This window comes from Corvus cornix, chromosome 3, assembly GCF_000738735.6.
Source record: "Corvus cornix cornix isolate S_Up_H32 chromosome 3, ASM73873v5, whole genome shotgun sequence".
Classification (NCBI taxonomy): Eukaryota; Metazoa; Chordata; class Aves; order Passeriformes; family Corvidae; genus Corvus; species Corvus cornix.
The window spans coordinates 10,044,374-10,070,647 of record NC_047056.1 but is presented as its reverse complement, the minus strand read 5'-3'; the positions used below and the strand labels follow the sequence as shown (position 1 = coordinate 10,070,647).

General features: G+C 39.7%; 1 long non-coding RNA gene across 3 annotated transcripts in view; it reads left to right on the top strand.

Annotated features, from left to right (window-relative positions):
• LOC104696582 overlaps nucleotides 1–26,274 on the top strand; it is a 56,950-nt gene that overhangs the window by 18,313 nt on the left and 12,363 nt on the right. Inside the window, exons 1-6 of one of the 3 annotated variants that reach the window (XR_005604355.1) lie at nucleotides 5,220–8,725; nucleotides 10,526–10,613; nucleotides 13,967–14,077; nucleotides 15,903–15,992; nucleotides 18,068–18,217; nucleotides 19,394–19,533. This is a non-coding gene — a long non-coding RNA (uncharacterized LOC104696582). Of the gene's footprint in view, nucleotides 1–5,219; nucleotides 8,726–10,525; nucleotides 10,614–13,916; nucleotides 14,078–15,902; nucleotides 15,993–18,067; nucleotides 18,218–19,393; nucleotides 19,534–26,274 lie in introns of those variants that run through there. The other 2 variants (XR_005604354.1, XR_005604353.1) reach the window with 2 other exon arrangements.

The window sequence follows — 26,274 nt, the reverse complement described above, 5'->3', positions numbered from 1 at the left end:
TTCCGCTACTCATGAAAATATGTAACTAAGGCCCCCAAACATGTGGAGATCAAGGTGATATGGGAATCTGAGGCTAAACAGCAGTTAGAAGGCAAATACTTAATGGTGATAATCTTCTCAAAATTAATTGTATAAAACATGATAGTCAGACAAGGCCATAGTTCAGTTCCACGTGGTGCAGCTGCTTCTCTCGGGCAGCGGGAGACAGTGTGTGAGGAGGCATTTCCTGGACAGGTTCTCCTAGCTTACACCAGATTGTTGTGATGGGGTTTTCTGAAGAGCTAGCCTTTATTTAAAACTCATCAGCGGGGAGCTTTTGTCCCTTTGTGTCCTCTCCCATAACTTTTCCATTCCTTCTTTGGCTGTTAGAGTTGTTGGTGTCCTGGGGCAGGACCACCAAGGTGAGTCTCCCTTTCATCTTGTACCACTTCCTTTGAAGTTCATTTGGTATCCCTCAATTCAGGGTAGGAAAAGATTGACCATCCTGGTCATCATCTTCATGACAAAATTTTATCTCTTTTTCCAAATATGCGAATGTCAGGAGAGTGGGAATTGGAAGGATCAAGTTTAACACTTTTATATGTGGGCTTGTTCTGAAAAAAAGTCATTATTTTGAAATATTAGTGATTCTATTTACAGAAATCTGTAGTAACTATGTATTATTAACTTGGACTTTTGTACTAAAGTTTCTTGTAACTTAAAACACATTTGTTTTTGAAATTTAGCTCTTGGGAGTTTATTTAGTTTTGACTGAGAAACTGTTAAATTCCTTATTACTGTCATTTTTTTCTCATCTGATAGAAAGATTGTCCCATTTTATTAATGTTCTTATTTGTCACAGCAAAGTTATATACAATAGATCTGTTTGTATCTGTTTTGTATTTCTGCTTCTTAAGTCACCCAGCCTTCCATAACAAATGTTCAAAACATTTCTTCTCCTCCTCTCTCTCTTTATCTGTCTTGGGTTGAAACTGAATAGAGCTGATTAATGGTTGTGGGAGTGTGGGGTGATAGGAGAAAGGACTGTGTGAAACCTCTAATTACTTTAATCCCTTTTCACATAAAATTTGGGAAAAAAAATAGACTAATTCCCAAATGTAAAATGAAGAAAGCCACTGGCTCAGAAACAGAAGAGCTGCCCATAGGGCTCTGGGTGGATGGATGCAGGGGACTGGCTTGGCCTGGTGCTCCACCAGTGGAGTGGTGGGGTGGTCCTAGGTGGTAAAATACTTGAGTAAGTGCTTTCGGGGAACTGGTGGTATTCCTGCTGGTCACTGACAGTGGTTGACATTGATTTATTAGAGATGGGTTTGGTCCTTGGGGCAGGGGAATACAGGTAGATAAGCACAGGTTCTGGACTGCATTCTGTGTTGAAGGTTACCAGATTACCAGGTTCTGGACTGCAGCAATGATTGGAACAATGCTTCCAGTGGTTGTGTGTGTTCTCCAAGTCCCAGTGAAGATACATGTGTGCAGATGTTGCAGAACAGATGTTGGTCAGTGGGGTAAAGTATTCCCCAGTGAAGAGAGGGTGGGTGCTGCAGTACTTCTGAAGGCCTTGTGCACCTTCTATGTTTCTGCCCTGCAGCTGAGAGGGCGTGCATTGTGCTTTTTCCCTTGATGTTGCATGCTTTTAACATCTACAGTGTCAGTCTCACCTTTGTGTGCATGACATACCATATTTACTGTATGTCTGCCTGTGTATGTAATATATAGTATCTGTATATAATAGGCATGAGGTATGTTTTGGATTTAGCCTTTCCCTAAATTTGTTTCTGTATCACACGTGGCTCTCTGTTCCTGTATGTGCTTGGCACGGTTGGCTATGTTTTTATTTCCCAGAGATGAGTCTTTTCCACCGTCACTGTGAGGTGTGAAGGATCCTTGCTCTCAGTTGTGTTTAAATGGATTTAGGGAGCCAGTTGGCATTGACTGTTCTGGAAGTGTGATAAATATTTACTTATACCTATAGATGCATTTAAATCTCACTCCTAAGACCCTTTTCCCCCCTCCACTGAAGACATAAATGCTTTTTCTTTTTTCATCAATAGTTCTACAAAAGAAGGAAATTTATATTTAATGAGGGCCTGTCTCCTGGTGTTTACAAATTCCTCTGTGACGAGACTACAGCACTAGCACATGGAGACATTTATACTCTAATAGGATTTACCTTTACAAATATCTGAAAACCTTTTAAAGCAGAGATTAAATTGTTTAGCTCAATATTTAATCTGTTACTTCCTCTTTAAAGATGCCCAGTGGAATTTGTCATACACTGAGCTGATAACACATAATATTGATCAGTCATAAACATAAAACAGAGAAATCTCAGGAAGTCTTCTGCAATCCTTTTCTTTTTAATTAAATTTTGATCTGAACTGCTTTTGATTAATTTTCTTATTTGTAAGTATGTGAATTCTGGGGGCCAGCAAGTTTCTTAAGTTGCCTGGCATTGGTCTCTGGTGAGTGGCTTAGCTCGGGAACAGTATGATTGCATTTTTATGGTTTTCAGATATTTAATAGCTTCTTCCTGTCATTTTCTGAATGAGTGAATAAGGTTTAGCCCTCTGGGAGCCAGCGCAGCATCAGAGAGTGGAGAAAATGACTCGAATCTGTGTACTTGACTGATTGCCTTAGTCTTAATTGTTCTCTTAATTAGCTGCAGTAGCAACTGCATCTGGGGAGAGATCACGGTATTGGTAAACAGCTCCACCTTGGAGCCCTGTGTAATGCCTTTTGGAAACATGACAATGAGCTCTGCATCTCCACTGAGACACAAACCTGCCAAATCTTCTGCCCCTGAAGTCTTTGGTTTCCTCGTGTGATCTGTCACTCTTGTCTGTGAGATGCAGGCCCCCAACTGTTTGTTCTTAAACAAATTAAGCTTTAATATGCCAAAAGCCAGCTTTATTGAGCAGAATAAGGGAAGGGGAAAACAAAAGAGTGTCGGTAGAGGGTTGTTCAGACAACTTGAGGGTGTTATCCAGATTAGAAGTGGGAGACAGATGTGCTTTAGGGAGTCAAGGCAGGCTTGAAATGTTTTATGGTGGGAAACGCAGGCAAACTGAGGTCAGAGAAGATGTCTCCTGTCAAAGCAACCTTCTTCCTGTGGGGGTCGGCTTAAGCCTTCAGTGTGAGCTGCTGGCACAGCCCAGCCACAGCCTCCAAAGGGAGCTATTTGGCATGTCTGTGGAATGAAAAATATTGGGTGGTGGTGGAATTGCCCACCAGTCCAACTTCATTTCTCATACACTCAGTGATTCTCTGAACTAAACTCTGGGACTTGCAATGAGAGGTGTGAGGTTTAAGGTTGTATTAAGATTAGTGTAATTCAATCCCTACTTCAGCTTTGTAATGTAGTCTTGCTACAGCACAGAACCTGCAATAATAGGCATGGTGGATCACTAAAGCCGGTGGGTTTTAAGGATATCTACTAATTCTTAGGTGCTTTCATTGCTGAATAGGTGGCCCAAGATTTAGACTGAGATTAAACTGGGTTTTATTCATCACTGCATCCACACTGTGAGTGCCCATTACAGCGTGTATGGCATTCCATGCAACAGGGCACTGGCAGTAGGAAGTGTGAATTAATGGGATTTTTAAATCTGACTGAGGCAGGTTTGGTTTTGGAGACCAAAAATGTTTTGTTGTTTTTAATTAAATTGCTGCTTCTTTAATCCTGCAAGCAAATAAACTTACTGTGATATTGCAATATTCCCTTTTCAATAAAGAGCGTATTCCTTTTCATGTGCCTATCCAAATGAAGAGAATACTGCTGGATTGTTTAGTTTTGGTGCTGCCAAAAGGAAATGCATGGAAAGGCATGAAAAGGTTTGTTGCTGTGTTTCACCTGGCTTTCAAAAGGCCTGTTTTTAGACTAGTGAGTATCTCTTTTATAAAGGCCATCAGTGCCAGAAGTTGGGTGTTTTCTACCTCTTACAGAGGTTTAGCTCATAGCATCATCTGTTGTGTTACTGTAACTCAAACCTGTTTATTAGCAAGATTACACTTAGTCTGCACAGTTCACCTGATCCCTAATTAGCAGCAATTAGTGATTATTTTGCATTGTAGAGGTGTTAGCTTTGGAAGACTTTTTCTGCAGGAATATTTTAGATATCCTTCCTCTGGAAGCTTCTCTGTGCTTAGATACTCTTTGTAACTCTAAATCTTCTATTGAACCTTTGACTGAACTTTAAGCTGTGGAAAGAAGGCAGGTTCAGGTGAATGATGAGCAGATAATGTCCATGGGATAAAAAAGGCCGTTTAGTCAGGTTTGTAGTAGTTAATTCTGAAATTAGTAGTGAAGGTTAAACTACATTTTATTATATTAGGGGCAATAAAATTCTGTAGGGAACTATGGATGCTGGAATCCAGTATCAGCAGTGGTTAAAGTTTTATGGCAAATTAACTCATCCTATGAAACAAGCAGAAATTAAATCTAGGTAGCAAGTTCAAGCTATTTATTCTAAGCATGGCTTTACTATTTTTAGACTGCTGTGGAAAACTGAAAGGGCAAAACAGATATTTAAAAAAAGTATTGTTGAAGTGAAAAAATGAATGCATTCACTGTAACTGTAGCGAGTATCCTTCCTGCTGTTCTGCGAGCAACATAAGCATGAAAGCCATTTGCAGCTGCAACAGAGAGATGTGAGGTGAGAGAACATCCAACTGGGCATTAGAATTTGGAGAAATGTGATTCTAAATGGGTCATCCTTTCCTTGTTACTGCTTAGCCCTTCTGATCAAACATAAGACAGGTGTGAAGGTGAGTAGTAGACACTGAGGGAATAAATGAGTGGATTCTGTATCAGGGCTCTCAGATGAAGTTTTGTTATATGGGATGTGTAAAATAGAGGTGAATGAAACATCAAATTCTGATTTTTATTAAAAAAAAAAAAGTGCTTCCTCCTGATACAGCACCCGGTTATTTCTGTGTGTATTCACTCTTGAAAGACACTTATGTCAGCTCATTCTCTCATGGTGACTAATGATAATATTAATACTCTACCATTTAAACCGAACCTAAACCCTCAGAGCCAGTGAGCAGACTATTACCACAACTGTACCAGTATAAATCCAGAGTTACCCCTGCTGACTTCAGTAAAATTGGGAATTATTGGAGAAACTTGTAGCAAGATCTTAATGTGATCTAACGTAAATACCACTTTTAAAAGCCTTAGTTAAAAGCCATGGGTTACTGAGTAATGTCATCTAAGGCCCAAAGATAATTAGCAGCAATACACCTAAAACTCTGTTTTCTAATTTTTGCTGTCAAACTGAGATTGCAGTTTGCTTTGCATTTGTCCTACAATATTTTAAAGCTAACTTGGGCAAATTCCACTTTGAATTTCCTATTCCCAGGTGGGTGAAGATGGCTTTTGTTGGAATTAGACACTTGTGCCTATTAGAAGTTTTTTTAATAAGGTGAGATTAAAGTGAGATTTAGAAATAGTTTGCTGGAGATTTCTTGTTGCTTCATTAGCTATGTGCCTTTCTCACATCTCTGTCTCAAGATGCCCCTTTGTGTTAAAGAGGATGATTCAGAAAAGTTTTGTCTGCTCTGTGAAACAAAAACCATCTGTGCCTGCCTAGTTTCCTGGTTTCTCCAAGCCCCTTCTGGATGTGCTTGTCTGCGCTGCTCATGGAGAATTATGCATGAAATCCCACAGTGTCTAGAAACCTCAAGGACCATAATCATAAAAAAAAAAAAAATTGACAGTCAACGCTTGATTATTGGGAATGCCAGATATGTTACGAGCATAGCCATAGATTCTTTCCCTGCCTGTGGTCTGGGAGCAGCAGAGCCATGTTTTGTGGGTTGCTGTGCTGCCTGGTGTGGCTTTGGGGTGTGTTCAGGGATCCCCACGTTCCACAGTCAGCAGCATCACAGATGTTCTTTCTCTGTTGAGTGCTCACTGTATGTCCCAAATAATGGGTCATGCAGTTAACCCTGTTCTTTTTCTGGATTATTTTCTACTATGTTATTACACAACTTATTGAGAGTTCACCATAGCTGAGAGTGGTATTTCTAAACCAGTGTAGTAATCATAAATGTTAGCTGCAAAGGCAGAAGGTGTAGGTTTATCAAGATGGGAAGTTAAAAGCTGCTCTTTGTGATCCTGTTTTATAAACATGATGCTTATTGCTAGAAGTTAAAGTCCCTTACTCTGGCTTTCAATCTTACTATTTGCTGTTCATCTTAAGCCCTGATCAGCCCAGTGTGTTTATTCTCCTGCTCAGAGAAATTATCTTCTTTACAGACCTGGGCAGCTGAGGCAAAATGAGAACAAATGAGCTCAAAGTTGCCAAGTTCACCCAGAAGGTTCTGGAGGGCAGGGAATGCCTTGAAGGGCATGCTAAGCAAATCCATACAAAACACCTCTTTCCTATCCCAGCTTTTAAAGAGAACAAAAAGCTGATCATATTCTCAAACCTGTTTTGCATTTGTTTCTGCAAGTAAGGGCTATAAATATGTGCAGTTATAGTCAGATTTTCTCAGGGAGTCCATTAATCGCAGGTATCTGAAATTCCTCTCATATATCACTGTGCTTCTAAAACACCCAAAATTTCACTTTATGGTAAAATAGATTTGGATTAGATTATGGTTTGAATGACCTCAATATCTTTCTGTCATGTGTTGACTACTTCCAGTAAAATTATAGGTAGTGGATACATTTTAATTTACACCATGGCAATAGAATTAAGCAGATTTTTGGTTAATCTTCATAGTGACTAACTAAAAAAGAAAGATTCAGATCTGAGTGAATACTTAAATCACAATTAATAATTTATTCAATAAATTGTTTGTGCAGATTGCAGAATTCTCTGATTTATTTGCTGTAGGAAGTTGCTCACAAAGTTCTTCAATTAATAATTAATTGTTTGAAGATTGTTCATAAATACTTAGAAATAGTTTGTGAGTTTCTGATTTGCAATTAATATTTTATAATTGTTAGTCTTTTTTAGCCTGCTGTCTGGTTGGACAATCAGCTTTCCTGATTAATAAATGTAACTTGTGAATATTGCAATTCTGTATTGAGGTAGGCATAGAGATGACTTTTTTATTGTTTTGTTTGTTTGGTTTTTTTACTTAAAATGTGGTATTTTCAATATTTGATCACTTGTGCCATTCATGTCCAGGAATCAAAGTTTGGCTTTGAATGCCTACTCATACACTCAATTTCCATGTGTATATTACGCTGAGGAAGGATGATACAAAAGGTCAGTTAAATCAAAACCCAAAATGACAACAAAGGCAGCCAAAAAAATTAGTAAATCTCCTTTGCTGCATTGAAATGCATAGTCATGGACAGATTCCCCCCACTTGCCACTGTCTATTCAGGTCTACAAGAATCATATTCAGGTCAGCATAAAACTCTTTAATTGTCATTAATTCACAGGTTGATAACAAAGGTGCCTGAGGTTTTGCTCAATGCTTAAAAATGAAAGTGTACTTGGTAACACTTTGGTTTTTTGGTGACCTTTATGTGTCTGGAGATGAAAATCTGGCATCACCGAAGATAACAGCAATCATCATGATTTTTGGGTTCCTCTTGGGTGCAAGAGTAAGGACTGATTATCAAAGTCATGTAATAGCTAAATTTATGTAACCTGCACAGCCTGGGTTCTGAGAATCCAAAGTTTTTTTACTCAAATACTGATTGATACAATTTTTTTTTTTAATATATGCTTAATGCCAATACCTGACAAAACTTTGCCAATGGGAGCTTGTGGAGTAGGATTTCCTTTGTCTGTGACAGACCAAATCTCCTGGGTCTTCGAATGTGCCCCAAAAAGATCTCAGTTCCAGTGGTGTTGATCAGAAGCCAGGGTGTTTTCCTAAGATTTAATAGGAAGAAGAGGTGTATTAAAAATTGTCCTAGGTGTTTGGAAAAGATCTCCATGAATTTGGGCATAAGAGACTTCTCAAAAGAGTTCTGATTAGCTTCCTACTAAACCAGAAGAAAGATGTAGCATCTTTTTTACATCCAAATTTTAATCGCTCGTTGAATACTATTAATTTTAGATAAGAATGACTTAACCTACTAATGTCAATCTTCTTTATTTTGTCAAGAACTGATTTAACTCACATACTAATTATATAAACAACTGTCCACTCTGGGCCAAATTCCATCCTTGACTGAAGGTGCATTTGGGATACAATGGCCCAGAGCTGTTCAGTGTAAATATTCCTGCAATTCTGAGCATTACCTTTTTTTTTCTCCTGACTCTCCATTGTATTATTTTTGGAAGGGAATAATGTCAAAAGCCTTTAAAATGTATATATATTATTTTAGTGATTATGTTATCAAAACCCCTCTGGGATATCCTTGCCTCTACACACTACTTCCCCAGGTCTCCCTCCCCCTGCTCTCTCTGGTGTTTTTTTCTGAGAAAGCAAAGTAAAAATTAAATAATAGTTGACATCATTTGGTTGGACTTGTGCTCAGATTCTCTCTATTATTCATGTGATCTTTCTTATTATTTTTCTTTTTCATTCACTGTTATATTTTATTTACTTTAATGAGCTGGATGCTGGGCTTCAGCCTGGGACTGGAGAGAGACCTGGCTTGCTTTCAAACTATTGTTTCACTGTGGTTGAGATTAACGTCATCAGGATTTTCCTCTCTGTTATTTATTAAATCTTTTTCTTCCTCTCTCCCTCCCTGCCTCATGTGTGAGGAGCACCTTGGTGATGGTCATGAAATAGAAGATGCATAAAAATGGTGAATAGAGGTTTGGAGTCTTTCATTCACACCTTTGTTTATGGAGACAATGTTAAGTGTAGCAGATCTCCAATTTTATTTGTTTCTCTTTTCAAGTCTGAGTGGGATTTTAGCAGAGGAAATATGTACATTTAAATGGCACTTGTGTAAATTCCCTAAATTCTCATTTTCTGTAGAAATTTCTGGTCAGCAACAGCTCTGTGCAGAGGTAGCCCTCTCTAATAAGCCAGTGTATATGTGCGGTGCTAGTAAAACAGTGACAGAGGGCAATTAAAGGCCTCCATATCTCAGCTGCAAAGGGCAGAATGGAATTGAATTGCCTTTGCAGATCCCGTCTGCAGAACAAGTGTGTCTTTTTGGTCAATTTGTTGAGCTAAATATGCACTTGAGGCTGTTGTCAGGTGCCTTAGATCCTCCCACCTGCTTTTTGCTGGCTCTAAGCACTCAGAGGTGCCTATCCAGGAGGAAATGTTACTCAGTTTTAGACAGAATACAGGCTGTTGTGGTTTTTTCCCATAAAAGTATAATTTTGGGGAAGGAAATAGTTAAGCCTAAAATTTTGGTGTTCAAGGGATAATTTTTGTCTGAAAGCAATGTTTTCAGTGTGTCTGACAAGGTGGAGCATCTCATTTTTGGTTGATGGCCATGAAAATTAAGAGGATTTATACCTGGGAGTTCAGAAAATATTTCAGTTTTGCTTGTTCTTGAGATAGACTAGATATTAACAGCAAAAGGAGGCACATGGGTTGAGTGCAATAGCTGGAACAAGGATTCTTTCCTCTGCCTGTGCATGCCTCTTTTGAAAGGTACCTGTCTGTGCTGGCTTTTTTTATTTACTGCATCAGCAGTCTTCAACACTAGAATAAAAGGACAAGCTGAGAATGTAATGAAGTCCATGGCACAATTTCTCTTCAATGAAGACATACTCAAACGTTTTTTGGCTTTTTTTTTTGTTGTTTGTTTGGTTTTTTTCGGTTGTTTATCACATAAGATTCTCAGATGGGTTCCAGCATCCAAGTTGTTTAAATCAAGACTGTTTTTTCTGTTTTCAAAGAACTTGGTTCCTAGGGAATCTACTTAAGCCTATTCAGGGGTGTTGAAACACGTTCCCTTTTTCTGTTGAACTACATTGCTATCTGAAATTTCAGTCATTGTGGAAGAGTATTTTTGATTTTGTTTGTATTTCCTCAGAGTTAGTCTTCATCCTTAACCCTCGTTCACCTGGAAAGGTGTTTGTATTGATCCCAACATGTGGGTCTCAGACTGTGAAACTTGGGAGCTCAGAGCTGACCTTTGAATGTCTAGTGAATCCATCCTCATTTGTTTTAGCACAAACAGGGACCTGAATGTCTGTTCTCATTTATTCTTTGGAATCACCCATTTTTCTCCAGCCACTACATCTGGGATAGATAATCTTTAAACTCTTCCCGTCTCTGAAAAACTCTCTAGGTTTACCAGTCCTGTGGAATAACATGAATTACAGATCTCTAGTTAAATGTGCACTGAGTTGGGGCTATGCTGTGAAGGCACCAACCCCAAAAGAATTTTAAGGCTTTAAGAAAATTCAGTCTAATCCATGCTCTGGAAAGCATCTCAGAAGGACTCTTTTGAAGGGTTGTTTTGAAAGGGATGACTCAGTGGAAGATCTGTCAGTTGAGGCTTTCCTTTGTGAAAACTCCTTTGCAATGTGATTCCACAAATGTTGCTTCTGCTTGCCATGTTAGTATAGAATAACTCTCTCTGATTCTTGTGTGTGAAATTACAGATAAGTTGATCCATAATAATTGATCTATACTGCAGATGGACCAAATTTGCTACTCAGGAAGCAACTCAAGATGCTGCCCTAAAGTTTCTGCCTTCAAGAGATACAGTTAAAGGGAAAAGCATGGTAAGGCTGTTTGTGTTTCGCTAAATACACATTGTCTTGGGCTTGGCACAATGGAGTTCTCAGGTCTTAATGGCTTTGCTTTATCCTGACTACATTTGCCGGTGTCTTATGGGCACCTTCAGTAATATCTTGAGCTAACCAGGTCATGCACCAGAGTGGTCCATTTTTTGGCATTAATTAATTTAAGGGGTGCAAGGGAGTGACTGCAGCAGCAGTTGTAGAACTAGTTCATAAAAAAATGCCATTTGTGCATTAACTCTATTCGTGGATAACAACCTGCCATCCATATGTTTCTGGCTTATCCTTGCAACTCATTTTCTAAATAAAGTTGGAACCTAACTAATATGGTATTGAGTCTCTTGCTGTTTCGGTTTGTCAGACTTTCCAATAAAAGGCCTGTGTATGATGGCTTCATGCTTTTGGTATGTGTCAGAAACAGTTCTATGCATATACATTACGAAATTAGGATTTAATTTTTGTTGTGTAGCCATAAAAAATTAGATTATATAATTATTATGTTTTTCTTTCTTATCTTTTATATTTTTAATATAATTTTTGAGGATGCCACAGGGCACTCCTGCTGTGAATTAGCTGCAATAAACTCTCTTAAACAGATAAACATCAAAGAGCAGTAATGTTTTAAAACGAAGCAACCTGCATTCAAAATCCAATTGCTTTATGTTGTAGATCTTGAATGCTTCAGCTGCTAAAAGTGGATGGGGTTTCTCAAGGGCACAGAGGAGTTGCATTACTGGGATTTTAATGCAATAGGGATCATTTGAGTGAAGTTGCTAGCAAAATACATATGTTTTCATAGGAACAGGCTTCCTTCTATTTTTCTTCTTCCTTATGGAAAATATCAAGATGTGAAGAAATTCTCTGCTACCAGGAATCCTACAGTTGTATTTAGACTGTTCTTATTGAAGGGGTTCACAAAATCTTGTGGACTTCATGGTGAATTCTTGTGGATAATTGATTAGCTGCAAACTTCAGTAGGAATATTAACTGAATAATTCCTTTTTAAATAGTTTAGAGGGTTTTCTGTAGTCCGGCATTCATGTTGAATCTAGAACTGCTACTAGAACTGAAGTACCAAGCCTAGATTCTGTTGAAATGCTGTCAATATGACAAAAGGTCCCAAATTTGGATTGTCTGCATTCTGGACATCTACATCATATAGCTAGGGCACTCTACCTCCTGAGGCTAAGGCTGCTTGGAAAAGCCACCTCCTGATGGTAATGTGAATACAGGATCAGAAAAGCAGGCACCCATGTTGCCCAAAAAATACTCTGTGAAAGTTAGTAAGACCTCACACACGGACTCTTTAGGGTCTTACCATCAAGGGTTATGTTTGGCCTGAGCTCTTCAAGATTCTCCAGTTTTCAACATGTCCTTGGTAACAGTTGTGCTTTGCAGGTGCAAAGGTAAAAATATTTATATTTGCGTACACAGCTGCATTTGGTTGCTCTATGCTTTTGATACTGCTTTAGCTGTGTTGCCTCTTTCATATAGTTTTCTGATGATCTGGGGTCCTGAAACAATGGTTGATAAATTGGTACTTTGTTTCGTTTTAACTTGAAATAGATATGAGGCTGGGGCAAAACCAGAGCTGAATAAAGCTCCCTATTTCTTCTTTTCTTCTTAAAGCAAAACCTGTGTTGAAAGATCCAACCTCCCTGATACAGTAATTACAGGGTGCTATCCTTAGTGATGTTAAATAGCTCCCTTCAGTGTATCTGTTTGATCTTGAGCTGTGAATTCCCATTCTCTCGTGGGTGTAACTGTAAACAAGAGGATTAACATTGCTTCAGTGATGTTTTGCTTAAGTGAATCGAAGTTGAAAGGGTGTCTTGAATATCTGTAGAAAGCTTTGTGTGTTGCAGGATTCCTGTTCTATATATATGCACAGTGCACCTTTCATGGTAAACTCCAGTGATGCTTTAAAGTTTGAGTTCATTTTAAGCTTTTTATATTTTGGTTGTTTTTGTGGAGTTTTGTGAGTGGGATGCTCTGTCTGTGGTAGTGGGTGACCACAAAGAGGCTGTGAAGTTCCAATCTATTATATCCATCCTTTCAGCTACATAATTTATTTCAAGACCTATCACGGAGAACAGATTTTCACCATAAGATATTTGCCAGATTTTAGGCTTTCTTATAGTGCAGTGATGGCAAGTAGTTACTACACCAGGGATGTGGGTCTGTAGGTGAGTGGAAGTCCTAAACCACTGTCTTCTATTGGTGCTTGGAATGCAAGCAGAGGAATATTGTTTTTTGACAGGAAGATCTGATGGCATCCCATGGCTTGGTGCCAGTGTGTGTTGTCCATCATATCCATAAGACTCCTCATACGTTGTTGCTAACCCAGTGCAGGACTCTGAAAAGGAAAAAAGAAAATGGGGAGAGAAGAGTGTGAATATTTTCAGTTCAGTCCCTACCTGACATGGAGAGGCTTCTGTGTCATTGTCATCAGCTGTGAGAAAGGAGAGGAAGGAGCAGCATCTCTAGAAACTTGTCCTTCCTCTGCAGGGCTCCCCCCGCTGCTCTTCCAGCCTTCAGCAGCCAAAATCTACTGTTAGGGCACCCTTTGCACATGCATTTTTTTTATCAGGACTCTAATTAGAAAATACAGTCCTCCTCCCTTTCCCCAGTTATCCAAGTAAGAGCCTAATATCTTGATTCCTCTTTTTTAACCTTAACTCAGCCAGATTCTTACTGTGCATGACACCTCTCTGTGACATGATTGATGTATCGAGGGTTTCCCTGTTATCTCCTACCTTCATCTGATACGACACTCAGAGCTTGTCAGTGCCAGAAGTTACATCTGCCTCTTTAGTTGTGGCAGGAGCCCAAACCATGTCTCTTGGATGGGACTCCTCCATGATTCCTTTCCAGGTTGTCAATTAAGTCTGTTGTTTTCATTTCAACACGCCTGGTTGCTCTGATCTGAAGGAGGCGCCCTGCTCTGCTGGGAAGCAATACTTCTGGGAGGACAGCAGCAGTTATGTGGGCCCTGTTTTCCTGCCTGAATCCTGCGGAGGAAGAAGTGTTCATGTTCATACGCTATTCGTTGTTTCAAGATTATTTAAGAAACCATTGCTGTTGAACTAGCAGGGGATCTTTCCTTCAGTGACCTTTGCCAGAGCAGCTGATTGGTGTGCCCCAGCTGCAGGCCATCATTTTCTTGGGAAAGTTTTAAGATTGTCAGAAAAATGACCATCGTCTTTCCTAGCCCTTATTGACATGGATGGGCTTTGCTGGCCTTTCCAAATCCAGTGTGGGAGGGGTTGTTTGTTTTCCTTTTAGATGTTATCCTGCCATCCTCCTTTTTTTAACAATGCTGTATATACATGAAGACTTGCTGCGTATTCAGTGTGGCGCATGGATGGAATGGATGCTTTGAACTGCTTTTGCAACAATGGATTCTGCTTGACTGATAATGAAACCATGGGACAGACCTCAGGGAGGTGAGTCATATGTTAATTTGTTCTTGACGTTTCCTTGGTATGTTAAAAGCTGTGATCTTTCAGAAAAATCTCTTATTTTATTATATTTTTTTTTTTAAAGCTACTTCCTGGGGCCATGGCAGATGCTGTTTTGGAATGGCACCCAATGAGTTGTTCTAATGTAGTTCAGTGCTTGGTTGGCATTCTGCTATTGTGCGAATATTTTTGGTACTTCTTTTACCGCAAAGATATTTTATTAAGAGTGGCACATTGTTATACACATGTGGTGCTATGGAGCTCCAGAATATGCATGGGACATAATGTTGAGCTGCAGAAACACAATAGCAATGAGTCACTGAAATCCCTTGTTGGTCACAAGAGTTTGAACAACTGCAGTGATAATCTTTTGAGACAATGTACAACTCCAGTGGTATTTGCTATCTGCTCTGTGGTCTCCCTCAGTTAACTGCTTGATTGGCTTGGCTTTGTGGGTATCCTAATCATGTTGGCACAGTCACTTTGATTAACAGAGACATGCAACTTGGAAATCTCTGGGCTTACACCGACCTCAATAAAGTTGTGTGCTTTTTCTCTTTCCAAATTTCAGCAGCTTCCTGAGGGCACAAGAAATGTTTTGCACAGCTTTCCATGATGGCTGGTGAATATCAAAATGTGGGGTTCAGAGGAGTCCATGTGCTTCTCTGTAAATTGGAGGTTCAGAAAAAGGAAGAGTAAATAAAAAAAGAAGGAAGGGAGGAATGCAAGATTCTTAAATCTGTGGGGTTTTTTTCATGGCCTTTCATATAGGTCCCAGGTCACTTTAAGCATTAGCTTTAGTCCTTTCTTTGGTAGTACAAGAGAGTAGTCTCATCAACATGACTTCATTTGTGCCTAATCTGGCCAATCTTCTCCTGTTACATCTACAGTATATTTCTAGGCGTCATGCTGAATGCTCTCTTGATCTTAATTAATTTCTGTACTGTTCTGTCTTCTGAGAGAGTGGGCTTGTTTTTACAGTCAGGTAAACAGCCTTGCAAGTCCTTTGGCAAAATGAGGGAAAGCTTAATTTCTGTTATGCCTCAGACAAGAAGAAATAGGTGTTTAGTATCTCATATTACACTTGCGGAAACTGAGGGTATATGAAATCCATGTGATGGTTTTACTAGTGGTTATTCCTCTGCAAGTTGACTATTTTCCCCAGTCTTCTGCTGGTGTTTTTTAAGGAAATACAATATTTTCAATGGCCATCATCTACTGCTGTGTGGTACTTGAATTACCATCTCCACCACTGAAGGTAAGGAGGTCTTCTAAATACCCTTCAGTCAAACCAGAAGGGTATTTAACTTAGATACTGTGAAAGGTGAAGTGTCTAGTGCTGAAATTTGAAATGAAATGCGATTTTCGAGGGAGACATCCCCATCTATCCACAGACAAATATTTTTAAAATATGTTTTATATAGGGCAGTGCTCCCAGCTGTTGAAAGTGTTGTTTTAACAACAGAGAGTTTGTAGATCCCTGCAGTTACATTTAAGGTAGTTTCCAGGACCCGTTTGCATGGTCTCCTTGTTTCCAAAAACCTCAAGCCTGTTTCTTGAAGCCCTCTCTCCTCCTTAACTCAGCTCTGCCTTGTCTCACAGGGGTTATCAGGTCACATGCGCATTTCAGGGGAGTCATCCTTCAAACTTAAAACCTTCCCATCCCTCTCTGTGATGTTGTTGTTAGGGGTCAAACCTCATGCTTCCATTTCTCATTGAAGAAAATGTTACTTAAAATATACCACAACACCTGCTGCCTTGACCCACTTTGCCTTAAGCCCTTTTTTATAAGATTTTTTTTTTTTCATAGTGGTAAAGAGACGAGGGATCCTGAGGTCACTGTGCCATGTGGGACACCAACTGAATGTGCCAAATAATGTGAACATGAGTCTGCTCACAAGTGAGTCGTTTCCTGGTGTTGAAATTTCACCCATTTACATTTATCCTCCCATTCCTCAAAGATTTTTCAGGTCTTTAAAAAAATTTTTGTTCTTTAGTTGGAACTTACAGTAATAACCTCTTGTCCAAAATAATTTTATTAGTAATTACTTTACTCCAAAAAAATTAGAATCATTCTAGGAGTAGAATCTGCATTTTCAATCTTACAGGAAAAGGAAGGGAATCACATTTTTTAGCTTGTTTTGCCTCATTAGGAAAAAGCCCATTTCATTTTGTCTTTTTCTCTCTCCTCCTTCTTTTCTCTCTTAATTCACAGGAACATTTGGACTTATAGACATAAGTAATTTAAAAATAATTTTGGTTTTTATTGTTATAGAAGCTGCTGTCTTATCATGCATATTAATTTGACATTGTTAATCCTATACAAACACATTTCTGGTACTGGTTTCTTAGGAATGCAAGTCTTTAAAATGTATCAATGTAAATGGAGTTTGCTAGCCTGATGGTGTAGTGCATATGTCATTATTTCACGTGACTCTCCTGAGACACCACTTACTGCATATGACACCTTCTTTTGTGTTCTAAATTATTCAAGTTGGGGGAAATTTAAGCGCCCAGTAGCTATGAAAATTATCTTTTTTTCGGCTACAAGCTGGGTTTTTGCCTATGAGACATTTATTCACTTTGAAGGGAACTGGTGTAACACTATAGAAGAATTTAAGACATTCGATAACATAAGCATCTGTATGAGAAGATGATTGTTTCTTTGTGAAAAGATCAAAAAGAGAGGAGAGGTGGAGTTTTCCTTTGTTTTGTTTCTGCATGTTTCCAAAATGAACTCTAAAATAACGTGAACTGTAAAACAATATTAAAATTGGTGGTGGTGGTACTTGATGCCCTCATACTTCTCTGCCTGCTGCTGGCAATACTTCCTTGCTTAAGTTAATGGACCATTTACCTTGGTAAGAGGAGTGTTGAAAGACTCCACCTGGAATGCTTCAGAGCAGAAACCCCGTGAGGATGCTCCCTTCCACTCTGGGCAGGAGCCCGTCTGCCATAAGGAACAGAAAAGTCCTGGGGGAATCCACATGCACAAATTCAGAGGATTTTGTAAGTCGCTTTTGTCAATTGAAGCTGGAATTGCCCCTTATTTTAACAAAGAATATTCTCCTGTTACTTTGGCTGGGAGTTGAGTGTGCAATTTTATCTCAATGTCATGCTACTGCAGATGCCGGATGGGAAAAGAGGCCTTTAGATGGAGTCGAAAATACTGCAACCAAAACACTGGACAGCTTGGGCTGCTGAAAACCTTTTGCACGAAGCCCTGGCTCCCTTAAAGTAGCTGGCAGTGCTCCCATTGAGTTCAGTACAGCCAGGATTTTGCCTTATATATTTATTCTGATTTATGAAAAGCTCAGTCATCACGGTATCTAAGCACTGAGATACGGTATTTAGTTACAAACAATCATTTTAAGAGTGATGCCAAAATCTACACATGCATTAGACTTGGAGATTAAAGAACATGGAGCTTTGGTTGCATGGTGCTTCTCCAGTTTTAATTATTGTTCATTCTAAACACTGCAGACCTCCGTGCTGTCGGGCACAGAGGGGCTCCAGACTGAGACAAATCAGAAAGATTATGTGATATAGTAAATAGCTATAAATTAATGGATCTTGCTGAGGTGCCAATAACTACCTCGGTTTCCCTGTCAGCCCCAGAGGAATCAGTAATTCCTCAGATTTTAGCCAGCCATTGCAGGAAAGGATTTTAATCTTCTGCATTTTTTAACCGAAACTGTTTACCTTGCAGTAATTTGTAGAGCACTGTGTGCTCTCCACTCTGATGTTGCATTACAATAACTTGCTGCAGAAGAAAGCTGGTTGAGTTCAAGTGAAATCTATCCCAAGGAAAGAGTATCCAGAGCAGCTGGTTTCATTTATATATTTTATTTCTGAAGCTCATGAGCATTCCAGTGAGAGATGGTATAATTGATTTAAATCAAATTATGAAACACTATACTTTTTATTCTAAAATCCACTTTTCTGGCATTCAATTCTGTAATGTATCACTCACAGGTAATGCTGGTTGAAGTTGAAGAGGCTAAAAAACACTCCTCTGCACCATGCAGTCCATTGCTGCATGTTCTTGCCTCGGAGCTGAAGTCAAAGTTCCTGTTTGTAACAGAATCATCATATCATTAAGGAATTGAGGCTCCATTGCTTCGGGTGAGATACAAAACCTTATTCTTTGAATTTCTTAGTAATAGAAATGTTCCTAGGTTTTGGGAGGAACATCTTGGTTCAGTGTTTTCTTTCAGCTGATATAAATGTATACAGAACAAATACAGGGCAAGCAGAACAGAGCTGTTTTCAGCAACGGATAACGTTGGACATTCATTGCAGCACAGGTTAACCTGCATTTTAAAGGTTCAAAATATTCAGTGTTCAATTGTTCACTCAATTTTCTAAGTGTTTGCTGAGGTTGAAGGCCTTGTTAGTGTGTTAAAAGCTTGCCAGAGTGTTTGTTTTCCCTAATAACTTCTGAACTGGCCGATTTAAACCAGATTTTATGGAGGTTATGAAATTCCTATAAATTTTCTGAAAAATTTTGGCTCAGAGGAAAGAAGAGGGAACAACTGGTGCTACCAGTAATGGAAAGGCTGCAGCTGGAGCTCAGCCGCTCCCTGCTTAGGTTTGGCCACCCAGCTTGGCTGGCTGGGAGAAACATGGAAGTGTGGTGCACGTGTGCAGCTCTGATCTAGGGCCAGCAGATACCTGCCTGTGCAGGGCCGTGGAGGAGGGATCAGCTGTGAGCGGGTAGATGTGTGTGCAGAGGAAATGTGTCCTCCATAAGCAGCACAGCACAGGAACAAAGGTTCTGGAGAGTATCCAGACAAGGGCAACAAAGCTGTGGAAGTGTCGGGAGCACAGTTCTGATGAGGAGCAGCTGAGGGAGCTGGGAGTGTTTAGCCTAGAGAAAAGGAGGGTCAGCAGAGACCTTATCACTCTCTACAACACCCTGAAAGAAGGTCGTAGCCAAGTGGGGGTTGGTCTCTTCTCCAAGGTAATAAATGATAGGATGAGAGCAAATGGCCTCAGGTTGTGCCAGGGGAGGTTTAGATTGAACAATAGGAGAAAATTTCTTGCAGAAAGGGTTATAAAGCACTGGAACAGGCTTCCCAGGGAAGTGGTGCACATCCCTGGAAATGTTCAAAAAATGACTGGATATGGCACTTGACATGGTTTAATGGTGAACATGGTGGTGGTGCTGGGTCAATGGTTGGACTTGATGACTTAAGAGGTCTTTTCTCACCTTAACAATTCAGTGATTTTATGTGAACCTTGCACAAATGACAATGTGATGACACACTTTACAGATCTCTGTAATTTCACTATTTCCAGTGGCTGGTTTGAAGCAGCTGCGGGAGGATGACTGGGGACATGTGCCCTGACCTCACTGGCACCATACTGCTGCATACAAGCACGTTGGAGCTACCTGTGACTCACAGCCTGGGTTAAGATACAGGACAGCAGATTGGAAGGTGATATTGCAGCCTGAGAAACAACTGTACCTAGAGGCAAATTGCTTCATTAGGAGGCGAGTGTTACTAGCTTTAAGGAGCCAGTCATTACAAAACACCCATGACAAAGGATTTGTATTTATTTACTGGCAGCCACTCAAACTGAATGTGCATCTCTGAGCAGTGTCAAGTTTCAGAAGTGCTGGTGCTATTCCACAGAATCCAAGCCCTGGCTGGTGTATGTGGACATGGTCATGGTTCTATGTTTTACGCTTCTGCCCTTTGCAGGGCCTATGGGTTTGGGGCATTCGTTTGCGTGGACAGGCTGGTAAGCAGGCAGGAGATTCCAGCTTTCAAAAGCATTTTGCTAGAAGCTGGTAAATCAAATGCTTTGTGCTCTGAACTTACCCAAAGCTTGATGTGGGATGAAGGCCTTTTCAATGCTTCTCCTCTGTTTTTGTTTTCCCTTCCAGTAGGAACTTTTCTGCCAGGCTATGTCCACTGTAAGTCAAACTTATGTTACATTTCTCAGGTGCTCAGTTTAAGTGTGTTTGAGAACCACACAGGTTTTGCTTAGTCCTCTAAGAGGAGTCCCTATCAGGGATGATGTATCCAGATTTCTTTCACAGCCCCTCTTGATGATGTTGGACAAACATTTATCCTGGACAAGGTGGTTCTCAGCTCCTGTAACTCAAATCTGTACTTATTCAGAGGGACCTTTCAAATAAGTGTCTTGGTGGTCATTAATTGTATTAGCTATTCCTCTCTGCTTAAGAATAGACTGAGACACCTGTTTTAAAAAAGGTCTACAGATATAAGTAATCCATTCTGATCAGTGCTTATACCATCACTAGCTGGATTTGAACCTGCTTCCAGTTCAATATCTGATTGCAAATGCTTTGAACTGTCTTTCAAGGTCAGTGAAGTGGCATCATAAATGAAGTATAAAATGTATCATACCAGTGGTTTACAACAAGCCCACAGCACAGCTCAGTTGGTTGATGGGCCATCTCTGTTTATGTCAGCTGTTAAAAACTCATGCACACAGCCACTCTAAATACTGATGCCATCAAATGTGGTCAACACAGACAGTTCATCCTGTAAAGTGAGCCAGAAAAGGCATTAAAATGCTTAGTCTATTACATACTTCCTTATTTTTGTCATTTTGACATTTATGTGTTGTATCATTGAGGCTTTTGAGAAAGAAGACCCAATTCCTGAAGCAAACTGAACTGAGATGTTCAGTTTATAATGCCACAGCCGTCTGGTTTGCATTCAATTCCAATTGACCACCTGCATGCTGTTAACCTCTGGAAGGTTACTGTGATCACAGTTGTTGTTGTTTATTTAAAAGTTTTGTAGCTCAAGGAAAATATTAGTAATCAGTTACTTAACCTACGCTGTTTACTGATCTCATTGAACTTGCAGATGCAGCTTTGCTGGCCAGTGAAAACTGGGAGTCGTTTGGTGCCAGTAATAGCTTGCATTTATTTTTTAGGCAGGAATAGGTTGAGCAATTAAAAGAATTTTTTTTTCATAAATACGCTCTTTGTCTGTTGGCTATTCGTCTTAAATGTCAAAATCCAAAATATAACTTAGAGCATGTGGAAGGTAGCTCTAAATAAGCCAAACTTCCACAGAGGCATGCTTGAGTTTTGAGTGCTGCTGGTTACACATGCAAACCCCCAGAGCTGCATGTGAAAACATACAGGAATTGCAGAGGTAATTCAAGTGAACAAGACAGGTGCATTCATATTAATGTTCTCTGGACAGGAGTACTTAAATTGCTGTAATGAAGCATTTTACTAAATGACAGCATTCAAAAATTAGGAATTACTTCTTCAAAAGTACCAGCATTTTTTAAAAATATGCTTTTTGTCAACACCCACCTAAGCCTGTGAATAGAGACCCTGTTGCTCCTTCAAACCACCCCTTTCCTCCAACAAGAGCAAAATGCCAGGACTTGGTGACTTTTAAACTGTGACTTCAGCTGCATCTGTATTCCTCCAAGAGCTTAGCACAAGATCATAGAGTGGATGATCTCCAAATAGATGACGAGTGTTTGGTTTTATTGCAAGCATCACCTAACCTTTCAGTTTGAGGACACTCTGTTGGTGTGGGCTACTGGAAAAGCTTTTTCAGGTAGGACTGATTGGGTGTATAGGGGGTAAGGGGAGACAGTTATTTCTGCCTTCAAATTCTTGAATTTTAATAACAAATCAAAGGCTAAAAGTGGTTTGGTCTATGATGGTAAATATATATTCTAGCTCCAAATCCATTTCTCTGATGAACCTGGGTTTATCTGTCATCCTGGTTGTCCCTGACCATAGTGTGCTGGGCTAACTACTTGGACTGAAGACTATGAGGATATGTGATGGCCGACCAAATAATACTGCAGCAGCAGTTCTAATTTCTAAAAGAAAGGGAACTCAGTTTCCAGCTAAAATTTAATAACACTGAATGTCAACACCTTTTTCAAAGAGACTATGTAGTTGAAAACCAAATTTTCCACCAAAAAGCCATGAAGTAAAACTTTCTGCCAACCTCTCTTAACCTCTCTACTGCTTTATTGGGTTTTTGTTTGCTTGTGTGAGTGTCTGTGGGGACACTTGGGCATGTGGATTCAAATGAGCTGTTCAAATAGATTAAACAACTTTAAACCCCTCTGTGGTCTTTGGAAGTGAATTAGATTAAAGTGAATTAGAGCTATTTTAATTCTGAATGAGTGAGTCCACATGGGCTTAATATAGTTGTATATAGAAACCCACATTAAAATCACGTCCTTAGTTAACTCAGATTGTTTCCCGTGTAGACAAACCCATCCTGTGTCTGTTTAGCAGGGCATACAGAGCTCGCTTCATCCGTAACTTGCGCTATCGACAAGCAGAGGAGCTAAATCAAAAATGATTTCGTACCGGTACAAATGGTTCCACAAACAATCGGTCGGTAATGCATCTGGCCTGGGATGTGTCCAGAGAAAGAAGCTGGGCCTGAATAGCTTTTAGCTCTCATCATTGAAATCAACAATCCTTGCCAGAAGAAAGCCTTCAGCATTAATTCCATAAGCTATAAATTATTACGGGGCTCTGATTCCGTGGAATGAAATGCAATAGATAGATGGCAGAGAAATATTATTAATGGATGGTTTACTACGTTTCTAACTGCACTGACTTCATGAGAATACATTATATTACTATCTGGAATAGCAATACTCGGGATTTATTAAAATGACTGAATACACATTGTTAGCTAGGATACCAGGCTATATTGGAAACATAAAGTATTCTGCATCAAAGCATGTAATCTACATCTTTCCTTTTCATCCTTAATTTGATTATGAACTATTACCATGCTTTGTCATAAAATAGGAAAGTTGTACGTTTTGATGGTTTCTCAAATGCTGATTTTACTTTCTGCACAAATACTTTGTATCTTTTCAGCATAATTATTTAGCAGCCATTTCGGGTTAATTATTGTCATTAACAATATGAGTCCTATGAGGGAATATCAATTAAAATATGCACAGCTGAACTTTCAAATGAGTAAATAATTTAGTTTTTGAAAATGACTGGAAACAGCAGGGTAACAGTCAAAAGGGGAACAATTATTTTAATGCTTATTTGACAAATGAGTAATTTTTACAGCAAATTAGTTTCTTATTGTAGCACCCCTACTGGTAACAAGAGAGAAACTGTTAACACGAGTTTTAAAAATAAAACCTGCTAAGATATGCATGCAAAGTTAAGGAAATCATTTGTATGAAGAAAAGGTGATTATGATACACATTGTTAGCTGAAGAATGTTGCCATGGGAATCTAATTAGGGATATAAATCACACAAAATTGTGTTTATATATAGGGCTGGATACATTAAAATCATATGCACAGTTATACATCAATTTCATTCTTTGTCAAAGTATTGAAGATAGACCCTCATTGCTCTTCATTCTTGACCCCACTAAATAGAGCAATTGAAAGTTAATAATTTGATGGAATTGCTTATCACAGTAGCAATGGTAAGAAAAGTTAACAAATGAAGCATGGAATTCCAGGTGTGAATATATGATGTTCGGTCATTTGCATAACAAAAAAGAATGTAGAAAAACTTCACAAGGTGATTGAGTTTATCCCTGTTTTGGGGAAAGTTTTAACATACACATTGACTTTTTAGCAATGCCACCCTGATTGTTTATATAGTTATTTGGGAGGGGCAGGGTGAAAAAGTAAGAAAAAGTGTATAGAAATCAGAGCTATTGAAAATGTTTGCGGTTTTTCCAAAGCACTGAGAAGGTGTTTTGAGGCCTTCTATATGAGTTAAAATGGAAAGGGAATTTCAACAAAGATGTCTTTTGTCTTTCTCTTATTTGCATGCTCTGTTTCATATCTGATTTTCATGTTCAGCGTGATTACTGCCTGTAGTCAGCTCCAGTGCTGCTGATGGTTTCCCACAGCTGTGATTTGGTGCAAGTGGGTAGTTTATAGTGAAACACTGATTACAAAAGACAATTCAAAATTTCTCTTAGGTTTCAGTGACTTTTTTTTTTTTAATCCCTCTATCGAGTGTGTCAAACTGCACTACTTAGTTGCACTGAGTGCTACTGAGACTTGTGCCCAAAGGAGTTTCAGTGAAGGTGACCAAACCTTTTAATGATACTGGGGCTTGCTGGACCAGGGAGTGCAAATCGGGTGGCCCTGGCATGGTAAGGAATTAAAAGAAATTTGGAAAAAAAACGCAATGACAATGAAAAATGGAACTTGCCATTTCTTGACAGGAGTGGGGAATTGTTTCTACTCTCACCAACTGGTCAAATTCAGTTTTAAACTTTGTTACCACCAAATGTTTTGCACTCTGTCCGTGCTAGTCCAGGGGCACATTTTGGGACCTGATTCTAACTTGCTAGGAAGTAATCTTCCTTTTCCACATGACCTCTGTGCAATAAAGGGAATTGTAGTACCCCTGGTGTGGTTACACACTTTCTATTGACATCCACAACTGAGCATGTAATTAAGTGTGTAGATTTAGTGCTGTCTCATTCGAAAAGCTGCTAGAATTGCAATGTCGCTTTGACAGAGATATTCCCTTACTGGGGTATATCTTCCACATCTTTTTTTTTTCAGTGATGTAATGAGACAAAGGAGAAGAACCATATAAGTTGTTGAGAAACTTCATATTGTATGCTGGAGTGGCTACGGCTGTTGAAGGCTGGAGTCAAGGAACGGCTGTGAGCCAAGGAACAGCCTGTCTGATCTGTTTTTAAGGAACCTTTCCAGTATTTGTGTAAACATTTATTTCACAGTAGAGCCTCTTTAAGACGGTTTTACCTTTTTTACTCGTCCACTTCAACACAGCATTCTCTCACCCCACCTCAAGCCACCACACAGTTTCTCCCTGAAATCTCACAGCACAGAAATTCCATAGGAAAACACAATGATGTCATTTCAGTCAGACCATAATTTTCCAGCTGTTGGAAGAAGGCACATTGTGGTGTTTATTTCACTACTTATAAAGATTTGTGGCAAGGAGGGAAATACTTTACTTCCAAGATCATTGTTCAAGCAATTGAAACTGTTCATCAGGCGCTATGTGCCAAAGTGGGGGGAGGCAGAAGGGATGATGTGGGAGAGCGACTGCATGCATGGCCTGTAGGTAACTGCATGGATGAAGCCTCAGAGGAATTAAGGGATATTTTTCATTTTTGTTCTTGTGGCAAGAAGGAAAGAGGCATGGAGTAGGCAGCTTTTCAGCATATCTGTGCCAGTGTGAACTTTTGCAATTCCCATTACTGGCTTTGCATTTGACAAGGCTTCACGTGGATCAAGCAAGCTCTCACCTGGGCTGGTGTCAGGTTGTCTCTTGCATCTATCATGAACAAGCCTTTGTCCTGAGCTGCTGGCTCTGCTGTAAGCCAGAGCTCTATAGGTGGTAGAAATGGCTTATTGTAACATTGGTCAATGTAGATTTGAAAGCCTCGTGGCAAAGATTTCCAGAGTCAGCTGGGAATTTCAACAGCTTAGATTTTACTGAAAATGAAGATCCTTGGATGTTGCTTCAAAAACCCAAACCACCAGTCAGTCCTGAGCCCTGGAATATCTCCTCTGTTCAGAGTGGCAAAGCTGCATTGTGTTGTATTAGTGGCCCAAGTGCTCCTCATGCTTTACAAAAGCCCTTGCATGTGTGACAGTCTAGAGACATGCCCTCTCATCTTTGGAGATGACCAGCTGTCCTCAGGCAAATGAAGGGGGAGGAAGCAGGCAGGTATCTGAGAGACCTCACATACTTTGATCCACTCATTTCTCATTAGTTAAGTAGCGTAGGGGAAAGTGGGGTGGCTCTGACATGTGAAACTTTTGGGACAGTCCCTCTCAGTACTTCTGTCAGGAAGTGTTAGCCAAGCTCGCCCTCCAGTTCATCTGAGAACTCCAGAAGGGCTGGATGCAATAACAAACAAAAGCCTTTTGGATGCTGCTGTTGTTCATTTTTTCACTGTGTGGGTCCATTAAAGCATTGCTGCCTTTTGGGAACTCAGCTGGAAGAAGAAAACAGGCCTGGAAAAAATAACTGCATTATGTGAGACCACTGGCTACTGCTGGAATTGTGTCAGTTTGTAACATGTTAGGCAGGTTCCCTGTGCATCCGCTGTGAAGCTTCTGCTGACAGGACTTGAGCTCTAGCAACGAGAGCAGCCAACAACAGCAAAAAAAACCTGTGGGCTCTTGGATCCTGTGTGATCCCAGAGGTTGTGGGCAGCATAACTCAGTAGGA